General features: G+C 47.5%; 1 non-coding gene across 1 annotated transcript; it reads right to left on the bottom strand.

Annotated features, from left to right (window-relative positions):
- Positions 1-6,956: 6,956 nt before the first annotated feature.
- TRNAG-CCC (transfer RNA glycine (anticodon CCC)) lies at positions 6,957-7,029 on the bottom strand. Its single transcript has one exon. It is a non-coding gene; the product is annotated as a tRNA-Gly (tRNA).
- Positions 7,030-8,356: the final 1,327 nt, after the last annotated feature.

The following is an 8,356-nucleotide window of genomic DNA, read 5'->3' as shown; positions in this document are numbered from 1 at the left end:
TAGAGATTAAATGGATGCGACAGTGGTGGTAAACAGAAGGGGCTCGGGAAAGGTTCGCCACAGCGATTCTCCCTTCCCCTACCCACTCCTTTCATGCAATAAGGCAGAGGAAAATGAGGTGTCTGCAGGTTGGAGGGAGTGAGTCAGCCCCACCCCTGCCTTCAGGGAAATCGAGCGACAGGGACACAGGCATGGAAGAGGCCTATTAATGACACAGGATGATACGTGCTACGACACCGGTAGGTCCTGGGACAGCTAAGGTTCGGTAGAGGGGTCTTTTGTATTAGGCTTCAAAGGATGAGTAGGAGTTCAACAGCTAAAGAAGGGCAAGGGCATTGGTGGTAGAGGGAACAGAAGCTGCAAAGGCTGGGACTTGAAGAATCCAAAAATTGTCAGAATGGAGAGTCTGGTTTGTGGGGAGTAGGGCCCCTCACTTCACTTCTCAGGGATTCCTCCCGGTCTCCTCTTGCTTCTTTGGAGCTTTGTATGGTGTACCTCGTGTAACTGGAGCCCAGCCTGTAGGAGCTGCCTAGGTAGCAGACTGGCCTGACAGCCAGAGGTACCACAAGGTGGGCAGGTAAAAATGGTGAGCCTCCCTCCAGTCTCCCGCAAGTCTGTGGGCCAGGGCCAAAGGCAGTCCTGGCGTGAGATAGGAAGGAAGGCAACCGGGTGTGGGCATCTGGTGGCAGCCAGCCACCTGCCCGAGTCAAGGATAGGAAAATGGGCCAACAGAGAGGCTGGATTCCCTGTCCAACAGAGAGACACTTACAGCCTAGGGTTACCACCACCCCTTGCACCACCCAACAGTGTCACCTACCTGGCTTGCACACCTCCAGGAGTGGAGAACTCAGCACTCCCCAGGGCAACCTGCTCTATTCACAGCCAGAGGGACCCTCAGAAGTCCCAGCCGCCCCAGCGGCTGCCACTTTACAGATGGGTAAACTGAGGCTCAGAGATGAAGGGGGCCTCAGAATAAGCAGAAGAGATGGGACAGGCCCCTGATCTTTGACTTTAAAAGCCCAAAGTCAGAGTGTCAGCCCCGTGTTACAACCAGTGAGATCTGGGTCCCAGCTCTGCCCTCTGGGGCACCACCATGCCTGCCAGCTCCCTCTGCCCAGGATGGAGATCAGCAAACCACTCAGAGATCGACCCCAGGACTCAGTCTGTCCAGGTGAAACTAGCCCAATGGCTTCATTTTACAGATGAGAAAATTGAGGCCAAAGAGGGGACAAGTCAAAGGACAGACTGGAGAGAGACCTGAGAGTGGAATAAAAGTTCATGACTTCCAATCAGCTGCCATGGCCAAGTAATCCCCAATTCCCTGAGGTCGGCTTGGACCACAGAAACTCGGCTTCACGATGATGAACCCACTCAGAGCACATGGGCTAGCCTCCCCACCAGGTCCCTGGTCCTAGAAATGAAAGAAACTGCATATTCATTTGTAATGTGGTGTCCTGGGTGGGATCCTGGACCAGAAAATGGGCAGCAGGTAAAAACTAAGGGAATCTGAATAAAGTATGGGCTTTAGTTAATAATAATGTATGAATATTTGGTTAATTCCTTGTATATTAGATTATAATATGTCCCTATATTGTAAGAGAGTAAAATAAAGAGAATTGGGTGTGGAAGCTATGGAACCATCAATACTATCTTCACAGTTTTTCTGTAAATATAAACCAGATGTTAAAGTTTATTTTAAAAATGAAGCGGGGCTTCCCTGGTGGCTCAGTGGTTAGGAATCTGCCTGCCAATGCAGGGGATACGGTGTTCGAGCCCTGGTCCAGGAAGATCTCACATGCCGCGGAGCAACTAAGCCCATACGCCACACTACTGAGCCTGTGCTCTAGAGCCCGCGAGCCACAACTACTGAGCCCACGTGCCACAACTACTGAAGAGCCCGTGCTCCACAACAAGAGAAGCCACTGCAATGAGAAGCCCGTGCACCACAACGAAGAGTAGCCCCTGCTCACTGCAACTAGAGAAAGCCCGCGCGCAGCAACAAAGACCCAACGCAGCCATAAATAAATAAATATTTCTTTTAAATTTAAATAAATAAATAAAAGTGAAGTGTATGGACTTCCCTGGCGGTCCACTGGTTAAGACTCTGCACTTCCACTGCAGGGGGCACAGGTTCGATCCCTGGTCGGGGAACTAAGATCCTGTATGTCAGAGGGTGTAGCCAAAAAATAAAATGAAGTGTATAAAATGTACATATGTACAGATACATACATTCATAGATACATACATATATATATATAGATACATATATATGTGTGTGTGTGTGTGTGTGTATATATATGTAGTAGTTGTTGTTAAATCCCTAACAATATTGGAAAACAGGGACTTTTGTGGATGGAAACTGAGAGGAACCCAACAAGGCCAGCCACTCTTCCATGACTCCTGCACACCCTCCACTCCTCCACTTCCCCTAAGCTGGGTACCAGCCCGAGTAGGCAGGGTTCACTGAACCCCAGGAAGGACCCTGATAGGAGGCTCTTGGTCAGGGTGCTCTGGTGTCTTCAGCTGCCTGTGAGAAGCAGAAAGCACCTATGCCCAGAAGTTTTGACTATAGTGTTTGCTGTCTCAGCAGAAAGTCCTCTCCTGCCCCGTGTTTGCAGAAAACAGGCCAGAATGCATTCCACACAGCACCTCCCAGCCCTCCCCAAAGCCAGCTGAGTCTAACAGCCCGTGACCCAGAGCCAGCCAACGACAGAGAGAAATCACTCCACGAAAAAGGGCAACCACCCCAAGAATGGGAGAAACTTCACACCTGGGAAAACAGAGCCACTGGAGAAAACAGAACTGGACTGAGGAATGAGAGTAACGTCTCCCATGAGACATAAAGGGCTATTCCAAACTATTAAAATAAACAAACACACCAGAGATGGGCAGGTATGTATTGTTCTTTTTTTTTTTTTTTCTCTTTCTTCTGTATTGTTCTTTAAAAAAAAAAAAAAAAAACCCTCAGAACTTCCCTGGTGGTCCAATGGTTAAGAATCCTCACTTCCACCACAGGGGGCACAGGTTCAATCCCTGGTTGGGGAACTAAGATCCCACTTGCCACATGGGGCAGCCAGAGGAGAAAAAAAAAAACCTCTATTGAAATGAGAGGGACTTCCCTGGTTTTGCAGTGGTTAAGAATCCGCCTGCCAATGCAGGGGACATGGGTTTGAGCCCTGGTCCGGGAAAATCCCACATGCCACGGAGCAACTAAGCCCGTGCGCCACAACCACTGAGCCTGCACTCTAAAGCCCGTGAGCCACAACTACTGAGCCCGCATGCACAACTCCTGAAGCCCACATGCCTAGAGCCCATGCTCCACAAGAGAAGCCACTGCAATGAGAAGCCTGTGCACCGCCACAAAGAGTAGCCCCCACTAACCGCAACTAGAGAAAGCCCACACGCAGCAACGAAGACCCAACACAGCCAAAAATAAATAAATTTATTAAAAAAAAAAAAAAGAAATGAGAGCTGGGGGACAGGAACAGAACCCCAACATCCTTTTAATGAGATTTCTAGGAGAGAGAATGAAGGAGAGATGACATTTACCCCTCCCCTGCCTTGTTTTCTTCAAAGAAGCCATCTCCCACTGGAATTATAATTTGATTATATGCACATATGATTCTGCCAACCTTAAATAAATTGTTACATCATGTACTTATTTATTTGCTTACTGTCTGCTCCCTCCTCTCCAGTGTCTTTTTCCCTTGGGTTCACCCCTTGCATCGCTAATGCCTAGAAGAGTTCCTGGCACAGGAGATGACCTTAATAACAATTTGCTAAATGAAAGAATGAATGGGGACTTCCCTAGTGGCACAGTGGTTAAGACTACACACTCCCAATGCAGGGGACCCGGGTTCGATCTCTGGTCAGGGAACTAGATCCCACATGCATGCCACAACTAAGAGTTTGCATGCTGCAACTAAGGAGCCTGCCTGCTGCAACTAAGACCCAGTGCAACCAAATTAATTAATTTAAAATGTTTAAAAGCCTACAAAAAAAAAAAAAAAAAAAAAGGAGGGACTTCCCTGGTGGCGTGGTGGTTAAGAATCCACCTGCCAATGCAGGGAACATGGGTTCAAGTCCTGGTCTGGGAAGATCCCACATGCCGTGGAGCAACTAAGCCCATGCACCACAACTACTGGGCCTGCGCTGTAGAGCCTGCGAGCCACAACTACTGAAGCCCGCGCACCTAGAGCCTGTGCTCCACAACAAGAGAAGCCACCGCAATGAGAAGCCCACACGCAGCAACAAAGACCCAGTGCAACCTAAAATAAATAAATAATAATAAAAAAAAAAGAATGAATGAGTCACATCAAACAAGTAATAACTGAGGATTTCCCCAGAACAAAGGAAAGACATGAGTCTTCAGACTGAAAAGTGTGTCGTCAAGATGAAAACTTGGTTCAGCCAGTTTGGAAAACTCTGCAGCAAAATCTGCTAAAGCTCCACATCCATCCACCTCGTGATGCAGGACTTTCACAGCAGGGTGCGTCTTGCAAAGAAATGAAAATAGACATTCGCCAAAGACATGTGCAGGGATGTTCATAGCAGCTTTACTGGTAGGAGCCCTGTCCTGGAGACAACACCAACCTCCAACCACAGGAGAATGGACAGACGTCTCATGGCAAATCCACCTGCTTAAAGGTGCGCCGCAATCAAACCGTGGCACCAAAACCTACACCAGCGTGGTGTATTATCTGAGCTTTTTAAATTTACTGTATTTCTAATGCTTTGACATCTTGAGGCATTGCTGACCCTGAAGAGACTGCCCTCCAGGGCTGGCCAGTTTCTAGAGATGTAAATGCTTGGCCGGGGAGTGTGCCTTCCATAAGCAAACTCACCTATCTCCAGCCCACCACCTGACCTACCTGCTCTGTACTCAGGGCCAGTATTCCCCTGCCCAAATCACCCCAGGGCCAGGTACCGGACAACTCGACAGACAAGCTGAACAAAGTTATTCAAACTAACCAATGCTAAGCCTGCTGACCCTGCCTCATCCTTCGTGGAAACCACAATAAGGGCTCCTGCCCTGCTTCCCCCTCACACCCTGGGCTCCCGACCCTGGTGCTTCCCCGTGTGACCCTGGTGGCACTGCCTCCGCTCTTGGGAACCATGCAGGACAAACTGTCTTGTCCAGGGCAGTGGCCTCCTGATCTCTTGGCCTCACCATACCTGAATAATAATAAAACCTACATTTTAAAACAATTGGTGCGGCGAGCAGGGTGTTTTGGCCTCAGACTAAAAGGATATGCTCTTGGCATACTAACTGGTCCCACCAGGTGGCAGTGGTAGCCTGGGAGGGTGGCGCCACCTGCTGGCAACACTTGGGCTTGGTGCCACTGCCGCTGGGGACTGGCGGACGTGGCCACAATTCCTTGAGTTCTGGTCTGAGCCATTACTTGCCTAGATTCCGGGAGGACGTTCCCAGGGTCCCCCTTTTTCTTGGTTGACCAGCTAAGTTTACAAAGGCCCCTCTGAAGGGAAGGAGGTGTGACTTCCCGCTAAGTGCTGTGGCCGGGCCTGACCGGGCAGCACTGATAACGTGTGCACAAACTGAGCTGCCGTGAAAGGTGCCCTGCCTTTCAGCCTGGCCCATGGGGCAGAGTCGTGCTCTTCAGAGCCACACTGCCAGGGCGCCCACCCCAGGGACTGTGGCACCCTGCAGGTCCTGGGGGAAGGGCCATCGTCGTTGTGTTGTCCATTTTCCCTCCACCCAGAGGAATAGGAGGGACCACACTGGTGGAGACCTGGGGCGGGGTGGGGCGGGGGGAGGCAAAACAACCGTCCCAGGTAGTGGCTGCTACCTAGAGGCTGACAACTGGGCCCCTTGTCCCTGCCCCTTTTTTGCTTATCGGCCCAAGACAGAAACTAAAAACCACAGAATCAAGCAGCTAAACGCCTCAAACAGAAAAGAAAAAAAAAAGCAGGTGGGGGAAAAGAGAAAAAAAGGAAGAAAAAGGAAAACCCTAGAGACAGGGGGAGAAAGCAAAAGGTGAATAAATAAATAAATTACATATCTTATAAATATATAAATATATTTATAAAATATATAACAAATAAATTTTACATATAGTATGTATTTTTAATATTTTAAATATATTTATAAAATATATAATAAATTTTACATATATACATAAATTAAAGGTCCATAGTTTGACCCAACTGGAGATCCAAAATTTAGACACTAACAATTTATACAATAAATTATATATATCAATACATAACTATACATAACAAAAATACCACAGAATTTATATAAAAAGATTAAAAACCACCAGTTGGCTTTTGTGCTTCTATAACATAGGTTCTAAATTAGCTTTAGTATTTGCTGACATCACCCACTGACAAAACTTCATGGGGCTTAATCAATACTGGGGCTCAAATGATTGTCATACCTGGGGATCCCACCAAATTTGAACACTGTGGCCCCTATAATCTTAGGGAAGAAACTGAATATAAAATAGAGGGGAAATAGATATACTTCACTTTAATGGTAGCCTTGCCTAAATTTCCCATAGTCATAGTACTTTTGCCCTAAAATATCTCATATTGAGCAAAGACGCTCTAACACTATGAATAATAAAATTAAAGTCTTTGGCATCTACAAATTGACTTGATAAAATGGGACCCCACAGACCCCCAGTTAAAATAGTTAATATGACCCAACGTAAGTTAAAACAGGGCCATCAGGGAGTAAAACTTGTATATAAAACCTAATTAACAAAGGGTGAATATCCCCACTGCTTCCATTTAACGACCCAACTTTGCCTATTCTGAAACCTGGGAAAAAGAAAGGGTTCCTCCTGGTGGATTCACAACAGTAAAGCTGTGGTTCATGCATTAAGGCCCCTGACCCAATATCCAATTTTTTAAAGAATATTTACTTATTTGGCTGTGCTGGGTCATAGTTGGGGCACGTGGGAACTTCATTGCAGCATGCATGCAGGATCTAGTTCCCTGACCAGGGATCGAACCTGGGCCCCCTGCATTGGGAGTGCAGAGCCTTAGCCACTGGACCATCAGGGAAGTCCCTCCGATATTATTAAAATCACTCCCTCCACCCAATCAAGACCAGTATTTATTTTGCTCTTACAGATTTGGCTGATATGCTCTGTTCAGTGCCTATATCAACAGGCTTTCTGCCAGTATGCCTTCAACTCTAAAGGGACACACACACCTTTTGCAGGCTACCCATGGGGACTTCGACAGCTTTGCCATCACCTCTACATGAGAACACCCACTCCCCAGGGCCTTCCCCTACTACACCCTCCAGCTTCCCAGCAGGACCACGATGACTGCCCCTTCCCCTTGGTTACACACAACACCACTCATCCTCACATAGACTTTACCCGACGGTCACCTCAAGCCCCCAGCAACTGCCCCCCAAAACACACCAAGATAATATTGTAGGAAAACAGACAACAGCAACAAATCATATGTATCTCTTATATTAATATTTTTAACACACTCTGATTCCACAGAGATATTGTTAGAGACCCCGGAAATTTCAGGTCTGTTTTCTTGGGTAATGCCATATAGATGAGAACCTTCGGTATAGACCAGCCTAGAAGGACCCCTAATATTTGCCACTTGTGTCCTTCCTTCCTATTCTCACAACAGAAACTTATGCCCTACTCTCTAAAATCCTCCTCTATCATCTCTCCACAAGGGTTCCTTAAAATGATGTCAGAGCATCACAGGGCCAATTATATTTATCACGCCCATTTATTTTCTGTAATTCTAATGCTCTGACATCTTGAAGCCTTGTTGACATTGAAGAGGCTACCCACCTCCCAGGGCTAGCCACATCCTAGAGAGAATAAACGGGGAGTGTGCTTTCCACATGCAAATTAACCAGTCCCAAGCCCATGAGCCACAATACTAAAAAATAACAAAGTAAAGATCTCAAGACTTACTGTGAGACAATACGTCCACGGTGAAAGAACAGACGCGTAGACCCACGGAACAGAACAGAAACAAACAGACCCCACACAAATGTAGTCAGCTGATCTTTGACAACAGAGCAAAGGCATTCCATGGGGAAAAGAGTCTCTTCAACAAAGGTTCTAGAATCACCGGACGCCCACATGCAAAAGAACAAATGAACCTAGATACAGACCTCACACAAAAAATTAACCCAAAATGGATCACAGACCTAACTGTGAAGTGCAAAATGATAAAACTTCTTCAAGAAAACAGGACGCTCAGGTTCGCCCAGGCCTTCGCAGATGGGTGCGCCAGCAACAGCTGGGCCGCGACACTGAGGCAGAGGAGGGGGAGGGGGGAAGGAGAGCACAGTTTCGGGGGACGGCAACGCCCTTAACCCCCCTGCGGGCCCAGCCCTGGCTGCCCC

Source organism: Phocoena phocoena, chromosome 2 (genome assembly GCF_963924675.1).
Source record: "Phocoena phocoena chromosome 2, mPhoPho1.1, whole genome shotgun sequence".
NCBI classification, from domain to species: domain Eukaryota; kingdom Metazoa; phylum Chordata; class Mammalia; order Artiodactyla; family Phocoenidae; genus Phocoena; species Phocoena phocoena.
This window is presented reverse-complemented; position numbering and strand designations above follow the sequence as displayed.